This window comes from Malania oleifera, chromosome 7, assembly GCF_029873635.1.
Source record: "Malania oleifera isolate guangnan ecotype guangnan chromosome 7, ASM2987363v1, whole genome shotgun sequence".
In the NCBI taxonomy this organism is placed as follows: domain Eukaryota; kingdom Viridiplantae; phylum Streptophyta; class Magnoliopsida; order Santalales; family Ximeniaceae; genus Malania; species Malania oleifera.
Window position 1 is genome coordinate 46087353 of NC_080423.1, and position 19736 is coordinate 46107088.

The window sequence follows — 19736 nt, forward strand, 5'->3', positions numbered from 1 at the left end:
TACTCAACCTAGGGTCTGTCTAAGCACATACCAAATCCCGCAACAAAATAATACTGAGCAGATATATGAAATAAATGCAGTAGACTCAATATTTCCCAATCAATTTAAAATATTTAAAACATGCACAACATTCATATAACAATTCAAATATAAACATACATATGCATAAATTAAATTGTGGAAATATAAAGAGTATAGGGAAAGAAAGAGCCGACACAGGATATGTTATCGGGGTTTGGCCAACTGTGCCTATGTCCTCGCTTCTAGCTCGCAAGCTTGAGGATTCCACTAATGGCTCACTTAACAGGTGGAGCGGCATCGGTTACAATTAGATTAATTAGCAGGGCTAACCTCAACCAACACGCTTTACAAGGATGGCGCACCTACCTTTCCTTACAGGGTTTAAGCAAGTCCAGGACTATTCAATAGCAGGTTCGCGCTTGAAATACAAAAAATTGAACCAATAAATTGCATACAACTAAAGTGCTTCTTACTCTAAGCAAACTTGCACAAATATGCTCAACCAAATAATGCACTCACATAAGATATGAATTAAAGCTCAATGTGAGTATGGTGATTTTTTCAAACTAATCTTTGAATAAAGATATTTATGATAAGTGCACTTCAAAGATTAACCCTAATAAAATTTTTTCTCCAAAAACTATTTTCAATAAAAAGGTGTAAGAGAACCTAGGGCTTTTCCCTTCAAATGATCTTTGCCTAAAATAATGATATATCATCTTTGATCTAAAACAAAGTATGCAATAAATATGTTCAAAGATCTTGAACCCTTAAAAATTTTCCCAACAATGATATTCAAATATTCTAACTCAAGGGAAGCTAGGGTTATAGCTAAAAATAATTTTTGCAATGAAGCACAATGACCTTTTGGAAATATTTGCAATATATGTGCAAAGATCCACAAGCTAGCTATACGTTTTCTCCAAAGATATTTATCAATGAAATATATGGATAAAAACTTTAAATTTACTCTCAAGATAATGATTTAAAAAAATAATAAAAGGAGATATGAGAGTATAAACAATATGATTTGTAAAAGATAAAATGCCCAAGATAAAGAATACTCTCTTGAAAACAATTTTTCGAATAAATAACAAAGAGAAGATGAAAAATAAGCTTAGGAAGATGAAAAATGATATAAAAATTTTGAGAGGATTTTCTTACTAATCATCTTGCTAATTTTGAGTTATGAGGAGGAATATATATACTTCTTAGGAATTCTGACCGTTAGGAACATATTAGGGATTTTTGGAAAAGTTTAAATGAGGTTAATAAAATTTTAACTATGTTTTAACCTTGGTAATTTTTGCCAACCCAAGAGCATCGGTCGACCGAACTTAAGGTTCGATTGACCAAGTATCCAAGTTCGGTCGACCAAGGAAAAAATGAACTAAGAGTTCAGTTGACCGTACTTAATATTTTTAAGGCGATTTTTCATTATAGCATGGTTCGGTCAACCGGAACACTTTGAACTAAGAAGTTCGGTCGACCAGACGATTGGGACATCACCTGAGGAACTTCAGTTGACCAGGGCATTGAAGTACTTTCCTGCTCGGTCGACCAAAAGGCCAAAGTGTTGACCTCAGGGCAGTTCAGTCGACCAACATAATTGAACTAGTCTGGTTTGGTCGACCGAGCCATGGTCAAACTGTTGACCCAGGCCGGTTCAATCGACGGAGGGATATAGTGCTTTCAAGTACGGTTAACCGAACATGTATTTTTCATATATTTCAGTTCAAGTCCTTTATACATAAATCCTATTCATGTGAGCATATACATTTAAAAAGATAGGGCATATTTTAATAAATTATAAGGAGTCTTAAGGTCAATCTAGGTCTTCTTTAGGACACCGACAAAATTCGGTGTCGGTTGACCAAGGGTGATCCCTAAGGTTCTGTGGCCCCTTATGGTTAGTCTACGGTCATCACTGAGATTTTATCCATATCATGCATGCAATGCATTAATTATTATAGACCATTTCCTATTTACTATTACAGACCAAATAGAAAGACTAAATGCAATACAAGTGAAATTTAAATATCTTCAATCTTCTTTGCTCGTGTGACTTCCTTGGAATACGCCAGCTGATGTACATGTCCTTCGAGTTTCTTTTGGCTTCCATTTTCAGTATCCTTATGTGTGTGCTAACATATCAAGCCTACTTAAACACTTGATACGCACATAAGAACCTTGCGGTTTGTCATTATCAAAACCAGGGATCAGATTCAAAAAGTAAATAATAACTTTAAGAGCTGGATATGATGTTCGGGGTTCTTAGAAGAGCCTCAATATTCAAAATTCAAAGCATGATGTAAATGAGTTTTTTTATGATCTTTCCATAGGTATAGAGCTTAGCTCCTCTAAGTATGTGATGATTATGCAAGGATGAAAGTGTGATATTTTTATTTAAGTTTTCACTTATCCTTTCAAAAAAATTTTAACATTTTTTATTATTATAATCATCTTTGTACAAAGTTTTATTTTGGGAAAAATCTACCAAAATTTCGGCAGCATTCCGTCTATAAATTGGGCGTTTTTCCATAAAACTTGTACCTAATAATGGGTTGTTTTCAACAGATAGATCATATAAAGCAAGAAACAACCTAATATCCACAACTAGCATGCAAATTATATCATTGCATCCGCCATGCAGGAGGCTTTCAACACAAGCATGCTTTCCAGTAGTTCAAACAACAACTTATAAAAGAAATGAACTATCCAACATATGACATGAAAAATAAATAACCATGGATAATTAGGAATTCAGTGCAGTACTTATGGACATTTAGGCATAAAATAAAAATATAAGAGCATTTTAATTTATATAACCATGAAAGAATATATGCTCGCCCTGAGTTATGCACTCAACTCATTTTATTTCTTTTCTTTCATCTTCAAGTTCAATAACCAAGAGTTATAATATTTTCAATAATTCTAGCTTGGCTTTGAGTTCTTAGGCTTAACGGACCAAAAAATCACAATGATTATTTCTTTGAGAGTTTTAAACCTATATTGCCTCTATTGATATGAGTTTTAATGTGTGTGAGAGGTACAAGTTAGAATGGCTTTCGATTTAAACTGCATGTGCATAGGTCTACTTGAATTTTATACATTCATCTAGACTAAGACCTAGGCAATTTTATTAGCCTTTAAACTCATCTCTAAGTGTTAGCTTTACCGTGATCCCAAGAGGGGGGTGAATTGGTATTTTTAAAATTTATCTCCTAGGTATTCCTCCTAACAGCAGTATGTTCACAAGCCTATGGTCAATCTAGTGCAAATAATGTAAATGTACCAGAAATTAAATAAAGCAATTTAAACTATCACACAAGCACCAGACAACAGTAAAGAAAGGACGATACGCACATATGTTATCAAGGTTCGGCCAACTGCCTACGTCCCCGCCTTGGCTAACCAGCACAAGGATTATCACAATAACTTGCTCACTTAAACGTGTGGAGCGGCACCTATACAAACCAGGTCAAATTACCACAGGGCTGACCTCAACCTTTACACCAATCCTTACCGGGCTGGATTACCGCCCCCTCAGGCCACGTCTGGAATCTCTCAGGTATACAAACAAACGGTACAATATATGGGTGCTTTCACGTAAAGTAGATTTGTACCAAAAATGCGCACAAACACAAACACCACAGATGATTTAAAATGTAAGCTCAGTGTAGTTTAAATAGTTTCAACGCTCAAATAGATTTACTATCGTTGTAATGAGTGCGTGAGAGTGCAAACCTAGATGATCTTTGTATCACAGGATATTCAATCTAAGTGCTCAAACAAAGATATTGTCCAAACTTCATATATTTCAATCAACAAGTTTTCTCAATACATATATGTATATGAAGCTCTAGCAATGTATATGTTTGGTTTGCAAGATATATGAAATCTTTGTATTTCAGCAGATGATATAGACTTGTATGAATATTGCTACAAGATTAATATAACACACACGCAAATACCTTTTCACAAATAAATCAATATGAATACCACAAGATATTTGAGTATGTTTGAAAGTATTTTTGCAAGCCCCAAACAAATAAGAACTTCCTAAGTTATTGCAATGAGAATGCAATACTAGGGAGTTCACCACAAGTCTTCTTAGGGTAGGCTTATTGGCAAAGCCTCCTACGAAAACTTAGGTTATGCTCTCGAAGAAAAATCGATTCAAATATGCAACAAATGAGAGAGAAAACCTCTGAGCAGTAATACTCAATACACTTACAATGATATAGATAGATGAAGAAGGTGAGCTTGAGTAGATTTCAAAAGAGTATAAGCAGTAAGAAGAAAACTAAAGTATTTTTGCTTGAGAGAGATTTTCTTAATCTTTTTCGCTAATCAATGCTTAATCCACCAAATGAAAGAGTATATATAGACATACTGAAAATTTTGACCGTTGAGGACCTATTAAGGATTGTTAGAAAAGATTAATGACATTTAAATCAATTTAACCCTGTTTAAAACATTTAACCGCGGTAAAAAAATAGGAGCAACCCGAGAGGTCTGGTCGACCAGGACTCAAATGGTTCGGTCGACCAGGGGACTTTTGAACTGAAAGGCCTGGTCGATCGGAGAGGGAGATTTCCCAAACTTCCGAGGTTCGGTCGATCGAGCCTTTTTGAATTGTATGGTTTGATCGACCAGACCGCTGGGAATTCTCCCGAGGACCCTCCGGTCGACCAGGTCATTGGAGTACAAAAGTGGTTGGTCGACCGAGAGGTCAAAATGTTGACTCCCAGGTGATTCGGTCAACCGGGGTCAAATGAACTACAGGGTCTCGGTCGATCGGGACCTTGGTCAACGGTTGACCAAGGTATGGTTCGGTCGACCAGGCCAAAAATGAACTGATTTGGCTGGTCGATCGAAAGTGCACTAAGTGTGCATTTTGGTCTCGTCTTGACACAATCAAGCCCTATTTAAGTGCCTAACAAATATATGTGAAAGTGTGAGTGTCCTAGGGGCACTTGGGGTCCAATTTGAAGACATCGAAAAAGTCCGGTGTCGGTTGTCCTTCTATCGACCGAAAGGAAAACCCTAAGGTCTTTCTATGGTTATTTTTGGTTTGTATCTGGTTTGAGCTTACAAAATAAATCATACATGTGATGTGTGTGCTTATTACAAACCGAATACCCTAATTACTATTACAGATAAATTTCACTAAAATTATTACAATTAAGAGCATGAGTTTGTCTTCAAGCTTTGAGTTTTCACGTGCCATTGATGATATACTAATATGAACCTGCACATGCACTAGATATTTATTAAATATAAGAGTATTTGTCATTATCAAAACCAGGGCGAGACCTATAAGGTCAACAATAAGTATATAAAGCTCTAATGGGTTTGGCGTAGAGTTTGAGAGCTTTGTGTGAGAAGTAAAGAATGAATACTTTTAAAGATTAAACATTTTATTTAAGAGAGTATTCAAAAGTAGGACACTGTACAAGATAAGCATTCTAAAGAATATGTCCTAACTTATTCTGACAAAGAGCATTGTGGAGGATATGAATAACTAGTAATTGACGCTTTTTGGTGATTGGAATGTATCCTTTAGATATGATCACAATTTTGGAGCAAGGATACAAACCAATGAGAGGGTGGATCTTTACCTAATGTGCTCATGGTATGGTAAAGATTTTCTATGAATGATATAAACTAAAATTAGAGGATTTATAATTTAAGCTCAAAGGGAATTTTTTGATTTAACAATGAAACTAGAATCCCCTAGTGGATGCCTCTAGTTTTGATCCAAAGAAAAGATGTCTTTTAATAAGCACCATAAATATTTGGAATTTATGGTCAATAGTTCTTCAAGCCTAGAATGATGACTAAACATTTTATTAGACATTTTAGGCTTTCAAGATGAATTTAGGACAAGATTTTTAACTTCATTTCCTAAAACTCAAACTTGTGCAATGGACAGAGTATACTTAGCTTTAGATATTCATATTTAAGCATGAGTTAAGCAATTTGAAATTTTAATACAAGGCAAACATGCCATGTCCTTTTGGAAGTGGATTTTTATTCAAGTAGCCAATAATTTTGTATTTCAACCAAGGAATCTATGCATTAAGTTCAAATTGGTTATTTTGCTTGAATTTACGTATTAGTTTAAATTTTAAAGATCCTTAGTATGTAAAATTTTAAATAGTGGACATATACTGAGATTTTACATTTTCAGCCAAAACCACTTCCTAAGCCTTTAGTTAACACTACCACCTATAGCTAATCCTAAATGTTAAGGAAGAATTATGTGATCATGTAATTCCTGTTTGAGCAAATTCTTCCTTGAATTTCAAGGGGTTTTATTTCTTAATAACCCATACCATTTTTATATCTTTGATTCTTGATGGGTTAGGACTAGGTGGTACTTTGACTCTCTAGACTTGTTTGCATTTTACACCTTTCCTTTTAAAAGGGCAATCAAATTTTGTATGCCCCTTCTTTTTAGATAAGATGCATGTGGTGTGAGTATATAAATCAGAGGAGGTACTAGCATAGTGTTTTGATGCTCTTACAAAGTACCACATGTATAAGTTCTTTCTTTTCTTATTTTCAATCCCGTTATAACCTATACCTTCTTTGCCTAAGGTCATCTTTTGTGAACCTAAGAGTTTTTCTAAATTTTCTTTACCTCTAGTGAATGTATGGATGATCTTAGATTGGTCTTCTATTTTCTTTTCTAGATCTTGAATTTTCAAGTTCTCTAGATGTTTGCAAACATTATGAAGTTTCATAAATTCTTTAGTCATATAGTTTGCTTTGAGTTCAAGTTCTGAAATAAGAAAATCTTTATTATTATCATTTGAAGTTTGAGATCTTACTGCATTCAATTCTTTTTCTAATTTTTCATTCTTATTTACTAACTTTTTGATTTTAAAATCATTTTCCCTTTCAACAAGAACTTTTGATTCACATTCTTTCTCACATGCCTCATACTTGTTCTTCAAAACAGTATATCTTTTATTAGCTTTAACAAGTGACTTATGAATTATAATATATTCAATTTGCAATTCTTCATAAGTAGGCATGCTCTCACTATCACTACTATCATATGATTCACAATCAGATACATCATTCAAATTAGTATAGGAATCATTTCTAGATTTATCTACTAAAGTCGAAGGAATAAAGATAACCTCATTATCAATAAAAGCAACAAAACACTAGTTACCTCCTTCAAGATCAGTAGAGCTTGAGGCACACGGAGAGTTCACTTTGTTTTTCATGGGTGCTCCATATCTCCTCTCAAGTTCATCCTAGATCTCCTTAGCATTACTACATGCCATAACCTCACATAAAACATTAGAATCCAAAGCATGTAGTAAGGTATTCATGGCATCAAAATTTACCTGCACTAAGTTCCTATTATAATCATTCAATTCATACTCAGATTTAGGAACACTAGTACAACCAATGGATTTAACAGGCACATTATCACCCTAATCAATGACATTCCAAAATTTCCAATTTAAAGCTTTCACATACACAGTCATTCTGAATTTACATACGACATAGTTATCAACACAGAACACTGGTGGGTGTGTGATCAATCTTCCCTCACATGAAGGGGATGTACTAACATGAGCCATCATGATCTTTTACTAAATTACGTTTACGTCTAAGTTACGAGGCTCTGATACCAATTGTTAGCTTTGGTGCAATCCCAAGAGGGGGGTGAATTGGGTATTTAAAAATTATCGCCTAGGTCAATTGGTTTAACAGTATTACATAACCTAGGGCCAGTCTATGCGATCAATAAATAAACATACACATGCAATAAAAGTAAAGTGCGGAAAAGTAAACAATACATGCAATATGTTATCGAGGTTCGGCCAAATTGCCTACGTTTCTGCCTTGGCCACACCAACACAAGGATTCCACTACTGCTCACTTAATGGATGGAGTGGCACCGATTACAACCAGGTCAGTTCAAGGGGTTGACCTCAATCAACATGCCTTACCAGGATGGCACACCTAGCTTTCCTAACTAGGTCTAAGCCAGTCCGGGACTATTTAACAGGGCTAGTCTCCCTCTTTAGGCCCACGCCTAGAATAGAACAAATGATTTGAAATTTTTGTACATGAAAATACACTTCTTCCCAAGTAGATATGTACACCAGTATAGCTCAAGCAATATTGCAAGCATGCATGATATGTAAGTATGCTTAGTGCTCTAATGTGTGCTAAACACTCAAATAGGTATAGATAATCAATCTAGATTAAGAGTGTATATCTAAGCAGGATTTGAAACACAATATTTGAATATCACAATATCATATCAAAGTTTCAAATATGCTAACAAGTTGATTCAAAAAAACTCAACAAGATATTCTTAATGTACTAAGCACAAGGAGTGTTTGAATGCAAGTTTTGAAAATGATTTTGCACACAAAAATATAGGCTTAGGTGTCTTGCAATAACAATGCAAGAACCACAACCTTCCAAGTCTTCCCACACAAGATTTATCAAGTTAAATCAGTGAAAGAACTTGATGCTTCTACCCTTAATAAAATCAAACAATTAATATAATCTAATGAGAGTATGAGCAAGCTAGATTAGACACAAGCACTTTACAAATACTCACAACACTTGAAGGATCAAGGAAAATGGAGTGTATAAGTGTTTGTGAGTAGTATAGGCTAAAAAGAGATTTTTGAAATTGAGAGAATTTTGGTCTTAATCAAAATGCTAATCCTTGCTAATTATGACAAATGAACAGGTATTTATAGGCAAGGAGGATTTTTTAACCGTTGGGGACTAAATGGGGATAATTAGAAAAGTTTAAGACAAGTTTAATGAAATTAACCCATTTTACTCCTTTTAAAAAATCAGTAAAAAATATTTTAACCTGAGAGGTTCGGTGTCCAACCTAAGGTTTGGGTGCCCTAACAGACTTGGTCATAAAACCATTATTTAATGGTTTGAGTGCCCAAATTGAGGATCGGTTGGCTAAACCAAAGTTAGTAGCTAAATGTTCGTAGGTTCCGGTGCCCGGTTCCAAGTTTGGTTAACCAAACCAGCCAATTCAGTTGCCCGAGCCCATTTTGAACGTGATCGTTTGGGCACCCAAGTAGTTGAGAAGGAACCTGACATAGGTTCGGGTGCCCGAGGGAGATACGCTCAATATAGGTTCGGGTGCCCAAAACATGAAGTTAACATGTTGACTTGTTCGGTCGCCTGAACCCTATCAAGATTTTCAATTTAAGTCCATTTTTTGCCTGAATTGATTCCCCTGATTATATAAGTGATATGGGGACTGTTTGTGCATTTGTTTAAGGACCCAAGGTCTTTCTATCTTATTGGAAAAATTCAGCGTCGGTTGACCGAAAGGTGATCCATAAGGTCTTTCTCTGGTCTGTGTAGGTACCTAAAGTCCAACTAAGGTTTGTGTGAGCATAGCTACCTATCATGCATGATTGAAAATATTACAGGCCATAGGGTGTACAGTCCATAACAATATTACATCTAGAATGAAGAAATGAAATAATAAATACAAATACAACACAAAATTCTTCATTCTTTGGCACGAACACCGCACGACATTATGGTATGACTTTCAGTACCACTGTAACGCCCCAACTTGGGTCTGCCAGGGAGCACTGCATCTCTCCTCCTTCACTTGGACCAGACAATAGGGGGCGGACCTTATCGGATTAATGACTGGCCCACAGACCAACACGTGTCCTTTTCAGTATGTTTTATCCTCACTCACACACTTCCTGAGAAAACTTCCCAGGAGGTCACCCATCCTAAGATTGCTCCAAGTCAAGCACGCTTAACCATTGAGTTCTTATGAGAAGGCTTTCGAAAAGAAAAGTGCACCTTATTGATATGGGTAGTAACTTATAATCCTTTTAAGCCTTTCTTTCATAGGATATCATAACAACCATCAGTACCAAGAGTATTTTTCATGATCAAAACTGAGCGTGACCTATCAGGTCAACAAAATACTTCAATCAATAATCAATATAAAATAGTGAAGCTCAGATTATTATCATCAGGATTTGATTTGATTTGAAAATCTTAGTAGAGAACAATCAGAAACCGTGAGTTATATTAGCACAAACACAGCAAGATGTTAGAGAATATTTGAGCAAGAAAGCTTTGAAGAGTAGGAAGAATTTAGATTGATTGCTGCTTGTAGGTATGTTTGATCTTTAGGTTTACCATGTATTTATAGATAGAAAAAGTTAATTTTCATATTCACCAAGTTTCTTAGAGTGTTTCCGAAGTTTTTACAAAATTTGGGGGTCAAGCAAACAATTTTGGAAACTACCTTCGTTGTTTTAAAATTTAAAAACACGAAGTCAGTTGCCTGATCCCAAAGGGTCAGTCGCATGTGCCTTGAAATTACAATGTATTTTGAAAGTCAAAGTTGTGTCAGTCGCCTAAGCCTTAATGGTCAGTCACTTAATGCAGTTCTGTTTGCATACTTAAAAACACAAAAAATGTGAGTCAACTGATTTAGCAAGGTCAGTCGCCTGAACTTACAACTTTCAAAAAATCTATGATTTTCAACACTTTATCCCTTTGATCTTAGAAAGACTTAAATGAGACTTATTTGAAAACATTTTCTGGGGTTTTCAAAAATTGGTTTCTAAGTCAATAATGATTCCTAAGGGCTTCAACCATTTATATTGAACTATATAAAGTACTTACATGAGACTTCTTAAGACTTATATATTTTAAAAACTAAGTCTTCATGCTTTTGCTTCCATTCTTTGAGTTTATTTTGACTTCTTTTTTCGATACATTTTAGCTTTATCAAATCTTCTAACTTTGAGACCAAGCTATTAATGTACTTCATCTAGCACTTATGATCTTGAACCTTTTATCAAAAAACACTTGAATCCTAAAACATCATCACTTAACCAAATATATTAAATTTCCTTGTTTTGTTATCATCAAAATAAGATTCTTAAGCATTGTTAGGTCAACAATCTCCCCCTTTTTGATGATGACAAATAAGGAGCAAAAATGAGTAAGCCTAAATAAGGCTCCCCCTTACAATAAGCATAGTTTCAAGATCATCAATGATAGGTATATCTATATGAGCAATATATATCTCATATTCACAATATACGTCTCAGTTGTGTTTCAGTTTTGCTCAAAAGTTCTCACCCTTTTGACATCATTCAAAAAGAGAAGAGTGACAATAAACACATGCAATCTAATGCATAGAGCAGCATGTGCACAAAACAGAAAATAACATCCATCATGTTGTAAGCATTGTGTCCAAAAACAACAAGAAGGAAGATACAAAGAAAATATCTAAAATATAAATGTCAACTATAAGTCTGTGAAAGCAAAAGTCAAATAACTAAGCATCGCCTGCTTCATCTTCTTCATCATCTTCAGTTTCTTCCTTATCACCTTCTTCTTTAGATCTGGCTGCACTTATCTCCATTGGGTTATTTCCTCATGAAGAACCAACTATATGCTGTTCAATACGACCAAACCAATGATCCAGTAAAGAGTTGTTAACTTGAAGAGATGCAAAATTGTCCTGAAGAGTGCTAAGTCTAGATCTCATTTCTTCACTAAAATATGTGAATTGCTGATGGTAAACAAGGAACCATGAAGGTGCATCATTAGGAGTAGGAGCAGGTTGCTGATCTTGTTGTTGAGCAGGTTTAGAAGCTTGGCGTTTGCGCCTTCTGAATTTCGGAAACCAACCTTGATCATACTTTTCATAACCCAGTTGTTTGAGAGTGGTCGAAGAGAAAATGTCATAGTGGGTTTTCTTAATGAACAAGGTGGAAGGGGTGACTACACTTAGGTGTGCAAAGATAAGATTTAAAATGCCACCATATGGAATAATCACTCGTCGAGCTTCCTCTCTTGAGATCATCCACTTGAGAATTAAACTCGGTAAATCAAGCTTCTTACCTTCGAGAAAGCACCACATTAAACAACACTCTAAGTATGAAACTTGGTTATGTGATCCGGCTCGAGGAAAAATATTGTTTGTGATGAGCTTCTGAAGGATTTAAGCTTGCAAATTCAGTTGGTTATAAAGTGGAGGATTTCCAAAATAAACAGGGCCTTTAGACATGACTAATAGGAGAAATTCTTCAGGAGAGAAATCCCGAGCCATGATCCAAGATGATCCAAAAGATGGACACTCAAACTCCCCTTGGGTGATATTAAAAATTTTTTTCCAATATTTGTGGAGTGAGAGCAAGTGATTTCCCCATCTTACAACCCGAAAGAATTGTGTGTGTGTGTGGGGGGGGGGGGGGGGTTATTTTTGGGACATTACTTCTGTTGAGGTTACTGTGTCCCCTTTAACCATATTTGCATAAAAATTTTTGACTAAGTTCAGATACACTCCCTTGGCTTGATATGTAATGATTTTTTTTCCATCCTAAATTTTTGAACATGGGTAGAATGTCTAGAAAATCAATGTCAAATAAGGTAGTGTCTAGAACTTTACCAAAGATAGGATCAGCTGCTCGAAGAAAATCTTTGTAGAGTTTCTTTGCGTGAGGACTTATAAGCCATTGCTTGATGTTTTGGCTATCATCTTTCCTAAAAGAGGATGCTTTATGTCTAGCGGTTTTCATTCGTGGCATGATATTTCGAACGGTAAAACCCTAGAAAAGTGCAAGATAATGAAGTAGAAAGGTGAGAAGTAAAGAGTAATTGGAAGATTTTGAGTGAAGAAAGGATGGTATATGGAGGAGAAAAGAGTTTAGAGAAGAGGAGAAATAGGATCAGGAGACTGAGGGTTTGAAAAATAAGAGTTATTCATTCATGGGAATATAACCCACCGATCATCAGTTGTATGAAATAGAGGGGTCAGTCACCTGATGTTTAGTAGTCTTTAAAATTTGAACAGATAGTATTGAGTCAGTCGAATGTGCTTCATAGAGTCAGTCGCCTGACTAATGAAATCCTAAAAAAAAATTTCAAACAGTGGCTAGGTAGTCGACTCGGCCACACGAGTTAGTCGCATGTCTTGCAATTTTCCAAATTTCTATTCAAACTACTTCTCTACTATGCAATAAACTCGTTTGCTTCAGATTCTCATTCTTTGGATTTAACACTTTTCCTTATGTATATAGATTTACCAAGCTTCAAATATCTTTCCAAATTAGTCATTAGAACTTAGTTCTCTTGAATTCATTGCTCTTTGAGTCAAGCCTTGTACAATCCATCTTTTGATTGTGGCCAACAATGCCATTTTTGTATTCACTTGATTTTAAGTCTAATGTCATCAATAAGCTTGGAGATAATCCTTCAATATCAATATACTCAATTTAAACCTTGTTCCACACTCTTGTATTATTTAGGAAATTTTGATATATTAAGCAAAGAAGAATTTTCTATTTAAGATTTGTGAATTTTCTAAATTTCTTAGTAGCAGCTTTTGAAAGCTTTTGAGCTATAATCAGTTACTAACTTAAATAAACTTAGAAAGACTACTTAGATACACTTTTCTTCTTGAATTAACCATATGTCGTAAGTGTTTTGTTATTTATGGCTCTTATACTTCTGTTTTGATAAATAAAGAAGGAAGAAGGATAAAACATGAAGGGGGCAGCACAACAGGCCTCGTCGACGAAGGTCTTGTGTTCATTGACGAGGGGACAATAGAGGTTCGTCGAAGAAGGCTTTGAAGTTCGTCAACAAATAATTACCGAGAGCAGGAAATTTCAGACTTCTAGCATTATCGACGAAAGCCTTGTATCCGTCGACGAAGGTTCTTCTTGGTCTCGTCGACGAAGCCCTATGATTCGTAGATGAGAGGCACCTGGACTATGGTAGTTTCTTCAAAAATTTGAATTTTTAAATGTTGGGTGGTTGGGAAAACAAGGGGAAACCTCTGAGGAACCTCTATATATGTCATCTGTGCATATTTTGACAGTAAGAGTGATCATTTGAGAAGTGTATTTTGTACATTTTGATTTCCATAGTGAAATTTGTGTGCCTTTACTTCCGTGGATGTAGGTTTTGCCAAACCACGTAAATCTTTGTGTTGATCTTGTTCTAGTTGTGTGTTATTTACATTTACTTGTTATTTATTCCACTATGCATCTTCATTATTCGATCCATATTACAACAAATTGGCATTAGAGTGATTGTTGTTATGACATCGGGATCGTCTTCTACAAGATTTGACGTAATTAAATTCGATGGAACCGGAAAGTTCGGTTTATGGCATAGGAGAGTGAAGGACATTCTTGTGCAGCAAGGAATGGCTTAGGCTTTGCTTAATACTCAACCAGAAGGAATAGATAAGATAACATGGGTAGATTTGAAAGCAAAGGCAGCATCTACAATACACTTGTATTTGACCGACGAAATTCTCTATTGGGTGATGAAGGAGGATTCTCCAGTGGCGATCTGGAAAAAGTTAGAAAGCTGATAAATGTCTAAATCCCTTAATAACAAACTTTTTCTTAAGCAGCGTTTGTATTGGCTTAATATGGTTGAAGGGTCAAGTCTGAATCAACACATTAATGCCTTTAATCAAATTATAAGTGATTTGATGAGGGTTGATGTGAAGTTTGATGAGGATGATAAGGATTTGATGCTATTAAATTCTTTGCCCTCAACTCATATCTACGAAAATCTTGTGACCACTCTTATGTGGGAAAAGAAACTCTTGATCTGGAATAGGTAACAAGTACCTTATTAAATTTTCATCAAAGATTGAAGATATGTGATGAAGGAGAATGTCTTGTGGTAAAGAGTGGTAATGAGCGAGGCAAAGGAAAGTTTAAGAATGGGTCTAATCAGAAATTTCGAAATCAATCTAAGAAGAAGAAGGAAATTTGGTGCTATAAATGCGATAAAAAGGGGCATGTGAAACCGGAGTTTTTGGATTGGAAGAAGGGAAATTCTGAAAAGCATGAGGGGATTTCAAAATCTGTGAAAATTGTTCAAGAAGAAGATTCAGTGGATGGTGATGTTCTATCAGTTTCAGTGTAGTCGGATAATCTAACAAACTTTTGGATACTTGACTTAGCATGTTCTTATCACATGACTCCGAACAAAGAGTGGTTCAACACTTACAGGTTAGTGAATTCAGGATCAGTTCTTATGGGTAATGATTCTTCTTGCAAGATCATTGGCATAAGAAATGTAGAGATAAAAATGTTTGATGGTGCTATAAGAACATTGTGTAATGTAAGACATATACCTGAGTTATGAAAGAGTTTAATTTCTTTTGACACTTTGGATTGTAATGACGTTAATTACAAGTCCAAAGGTGGAGTCTTGACTATATGGAAAGATAATCTGACTGTAATGAAAGGGTAGAAACTAGATGGGAATATTTACACGTTGCAGGGAACTACCATTGTAGGTGGAGTTGCAACTGTGGATGCTGAATTAGATGAGATTGTCTTGTGGCATATGCACCTTGGGCATATGGGAGAACATGGCAAGAAAGAACTACACAAGAGGAAACTCTTGAAGGGCTTGAAATCATGTTAGTTGGAATTTTGCAGGATATGTGTTATTGGAAAACATAATAGGGCAAAGTTTAGACCAGCTATTCACAAGACAAAGGGAATTATTGACTATGTACATTCAGATGTTTGGGGCCCAATTAGTGTTGCATCAAAGGGTTGACATGTATATTATGTGAGTTTCATTGATGATTACTCATGGAATGTCTGGGTTTACTTCATGCGTCACAAATCAAGTACGTTTGCCAAGTTTAAAATTTGGAAATCTAAAGTGGAGAACCAAACAGGGAGGAGAATCAAATGTTTAAGGTCAGATAATGGGACCAAGTACGTTGACTCTCGATTTATGGAGTTTTGTGCAGAGCAGAGCATCGAGAGAAATTTTACAGTTCTACGAACACCTCAACAAAATGGTGTGGCAGAACGGATGAATTGGACTCTTGCTAATAGGGTTCGGTGTCTCAAATTGAATGCAAGGCTACCGAAGAACTTCTGAGCTGAGGCAGTTAGTATGGCTTGTTTTTTGGTAAATAGATCACCAAGAGCGTCACTAAAGGGTAGAGTGGCGGAAAAGGTATGGACGGGAAATGTAGTAGACTATTCCGAATTGAAAGTATTCAGGTGTCCAGCTTATGTCCATGTGTCTAGTGAGGAGAGATCTAAGCTTGACCCAAAGTCTTGTCGTTGCATTTTTTTTAGGGTATCCAATAGGTGTAAATGGGTACAAGCTATAGGATCCAGTGGCAAACAAGGTGGTGATCAGTAAGGATGTAGTCTTTGATGAAAAGACTATGGTGAAGCGTACTCAAGAATGTGATGAACAAAAACAGGAGCCAGATAGTTGGGGCAGTGATGAACATATCGTGCAGGTGGAGTTGGAAGCTTAAGGCAACAAAAATGATCATGATCCCGTGGTTGCAGGGGGTTTTAGCTTGGAAATCCAGCAAGTCGATGATATTCCTTTAAGAAGATCCAGTCGCACTATTCGGCCTCCATGAAGGTATGGGTTTGAAGAGTTAGTGTCTTATGCTTTTCTTACTAGTTACAATGATCCAACTACATTTCAAGAGGCAGTGCATGTCTAGGAGAAAGATGGATGGGAGCAATGATTGAGGAAATGGGGTCACTACGTAAATATCAAACTTGGGAGTTGGTGGAGCTTCCAGATGGAAAGAGACTGATTGGGTGCAAATGGGTGTACAGGAAGAAGGAGGCAATATTAGAAAAGGAAGGTGAGAAATTCAAAGCAAAGTTGGTGACAAAAGGATACTCACAAAAGAAGGGGATAGATTATGATGAGATCTTTTCTCCAGTGGTCCGACATACTTTTATTAGAGTTATGTTGGGGTTAGTAGCTCATTATGATCTTCATTTGGAACAAATGGATGTGAAGACAACGTTTCTTCACAGCGATTTGGAAGAAAAAATCTACATGGTTCAGCCTGAGGGATTCATTGAATAGGGAAAATAAAATTTTATTTGCAAGTTGAAGAAACTCTTTATGGGCTGAAATAGTCTCCAAGGCAATGGTATAAACTGTTTGATTCCTATATGATAAAAATTGGCTTCAAACGATGTGAGTATGACTGTTGCGTACATGTGAATAAACTTGATGATGACTCACTTATTTTCATGTTATTGTATGTCGATGATATGTTGATAGCTGCAAGAGATTTAAGTGAGGTGAATTAGTTAAAGGACCTGTTGTATAAAGAATTTGACATGAAGGATCTTGGTTCAGCCAAGAAAATACTTAGGATGGAGATTCGGCAAGACAGGACTGCAGGGAGATTATCGCTATCTCAGGGCGGTTATGTGTAGAAGGTATTGGAGAAGTTTAGCATAGATGACGCAAGACCGATGTGTACACCTCTAGCGAATCATTTCAAGTAGTCCACTGCATATTGCCCAAGTTCAAATAAGGAAATTCAGGACATGTCAAAAGTCCCCTATGCTATTCTTGTGGAGAGTTTAATGTATGTCATGGTGTGTACGAGACCATATTTAGCTCATGCAGTGAGCATGGTGATCAAGTTCCTCTCTAATCCAAGAAGGTAGCATTGGGAAGTTGTTAAATGGATACTCAGACACTTGCGGGGTACACCAAGATATGGCATTATGTTCAGCAAGTAACAGGATTGTCCTTCAGTTATGGGGTTTGTTGATGCAGATTATGCTGGAGATATGGATGACAGAAGGTTTACACCGGGATATGTGTTTACCTTTGTAGGAGGACTGGTATGTTTAAGATCCATGATATAGTCCCTGGTAGCATTGTCCATGACTGAAGCGGAATATATGGCAGTTGTGGAAGCTATAAAAGAGACCTTATGGCCTACTTGTTTAGTTATAGAGCTGGGGTTACAGTAAGATGGTGTGGTGTTGTATTGTGATAGTCAGAGTATCATTTATTTGGCAAAGAATAAGATATACCATGCTAGAACCAAGCACATTGATGTGAGGTTTCGTAGGATTCGGGATTTGGTTGCTTTGGGTGAACTCACGTTGGAGAAAGTTCACACATCTGATAATGCAGTGGATATTCTAACCAAATCGGTAACTTCTTAAAAGTTCAAGCATTGCTTGGACTTACTCCATGTCTCCAAGTAATAGAAGAGAGACGAGCCCAAACCTAGCATTTTTAAGTTCAAGGTGGAGCAGATCATGTTTCTCGAGACTCTCCTAAGGGGCATATGATCGCCAAGGTGGAGATTGTTATTTGTGGCTCTTATACTTCTATTTTGATAAGCAAAGAAGGAAGAAGGGAAAAACATGAAGGGGGCAGCACAGCAAGCCTCGTCGACGAAGGCCCTGTGTTTGTTGATGAAGGCTCTGAAGTTCATCGACGAATAATTACCGAGAGCAAGAAATTTTAGACTTCTGGCATTGTCGACGAAAGCCTTGTATCCATCGAAGAAGGTTTTTCTTGGTCTTGTCGAGGAAGCCCCATGATTCGTCGACGAGAGGCACCTGGACTGCTGCATTTTCTTCAGAAATTTGAATTTTTAAACATTAGGTGGTTGGACAAATGGGGGGAAGCCTCCAAGGAACCACTATATATGTCATCTGGGCATATTTTGACAGTGAGAGTGATCATTTGAGAAGTGTATTGTGTACATTTTGATTTCCATAGTGAAATTTGTGTGCCTTTGCTTTCATGGATTTAGGCTTTGGCGAACCACATAAATCTTTGTGTTGATATTGTTCTAGTTGTGTGTTATTTAAATTTACTTGTTGTTTATTCCATTGTGCATCTTCATTATTCGATCCATATTACAACATGTTTAAACATAATTATATTTCACTTGCCCTTGAGGACCTTTGCAATGTTTTGAGATAATTTTAAGATGAATATCTTGTTGATTTATTCAATTTCTACCACACTGATTTCATTTTGAACTTATTTTAATGCTTGATCAAACAACAATGTCTCAAAATAAATTAGGATCTGCAACATTACTAAGACTCTTTTAACTTAATCTTCCAAATTTCACGTTTATGCAAAGAGCAACATATGTTGTGCTTTTAGAATTTTTAACCTTAAGTATTTATAACCTTTCTTTAACAATTCAACTAAGGTTATGCTATTTTATCCCTTTAACGATAGATGATATTATAATCCATTTACTATGCTCAGTCAAGATAGACTTTTAGTTTATGCATTAGATTTCTTATTTTCACTCAGCTTCTCAGGGTCTCTACTATAGTAGACATCTCTATTAGTAACTTACATTCTAAGCATTTATCTATTATCAAAGCACATTTATAGTCATTAGCTAAATCTCTTCTGATATTTGAATTGGCTACCTCAAACCCTGTATGTTATGGAGGCATTATCATCCCTTTTCATTCTAGTACAAATTTAGTGTTTTTTTTTTTAAAAAAAAAAAAAGACTATTCCGAAGATCTTTGGAGTCCTTAGTTCGTGAACTAGGCTTTTATTTTGGTGCCCATACTTTTTTGGGTCTTGATGTTTCTTTTTACTCTTCAAACTTGATTAGTTTTCACACCCTTTTTCTTTAATGGACATTCAAACTTTATGTGTTCTTTCTCCTTACATAGGAAACATGTGGTGTGTGTGTGTGTGTGTGTGTAAGCATTTGAGGAAGTGCTAGCATAATCTTTGGAAGTTTTTACAAAGTACCCCATGTAGAGGTTCCTTTTCTTGGTGTTCTCAATTCCATTGAATCCTATTCCTTCTTTATCTAATGATATTTTTGTGTTCCAACTAATTTCTCAAAGTTCTCTTTTCCTCTAGTAAAGTTGTAAATTACTTTA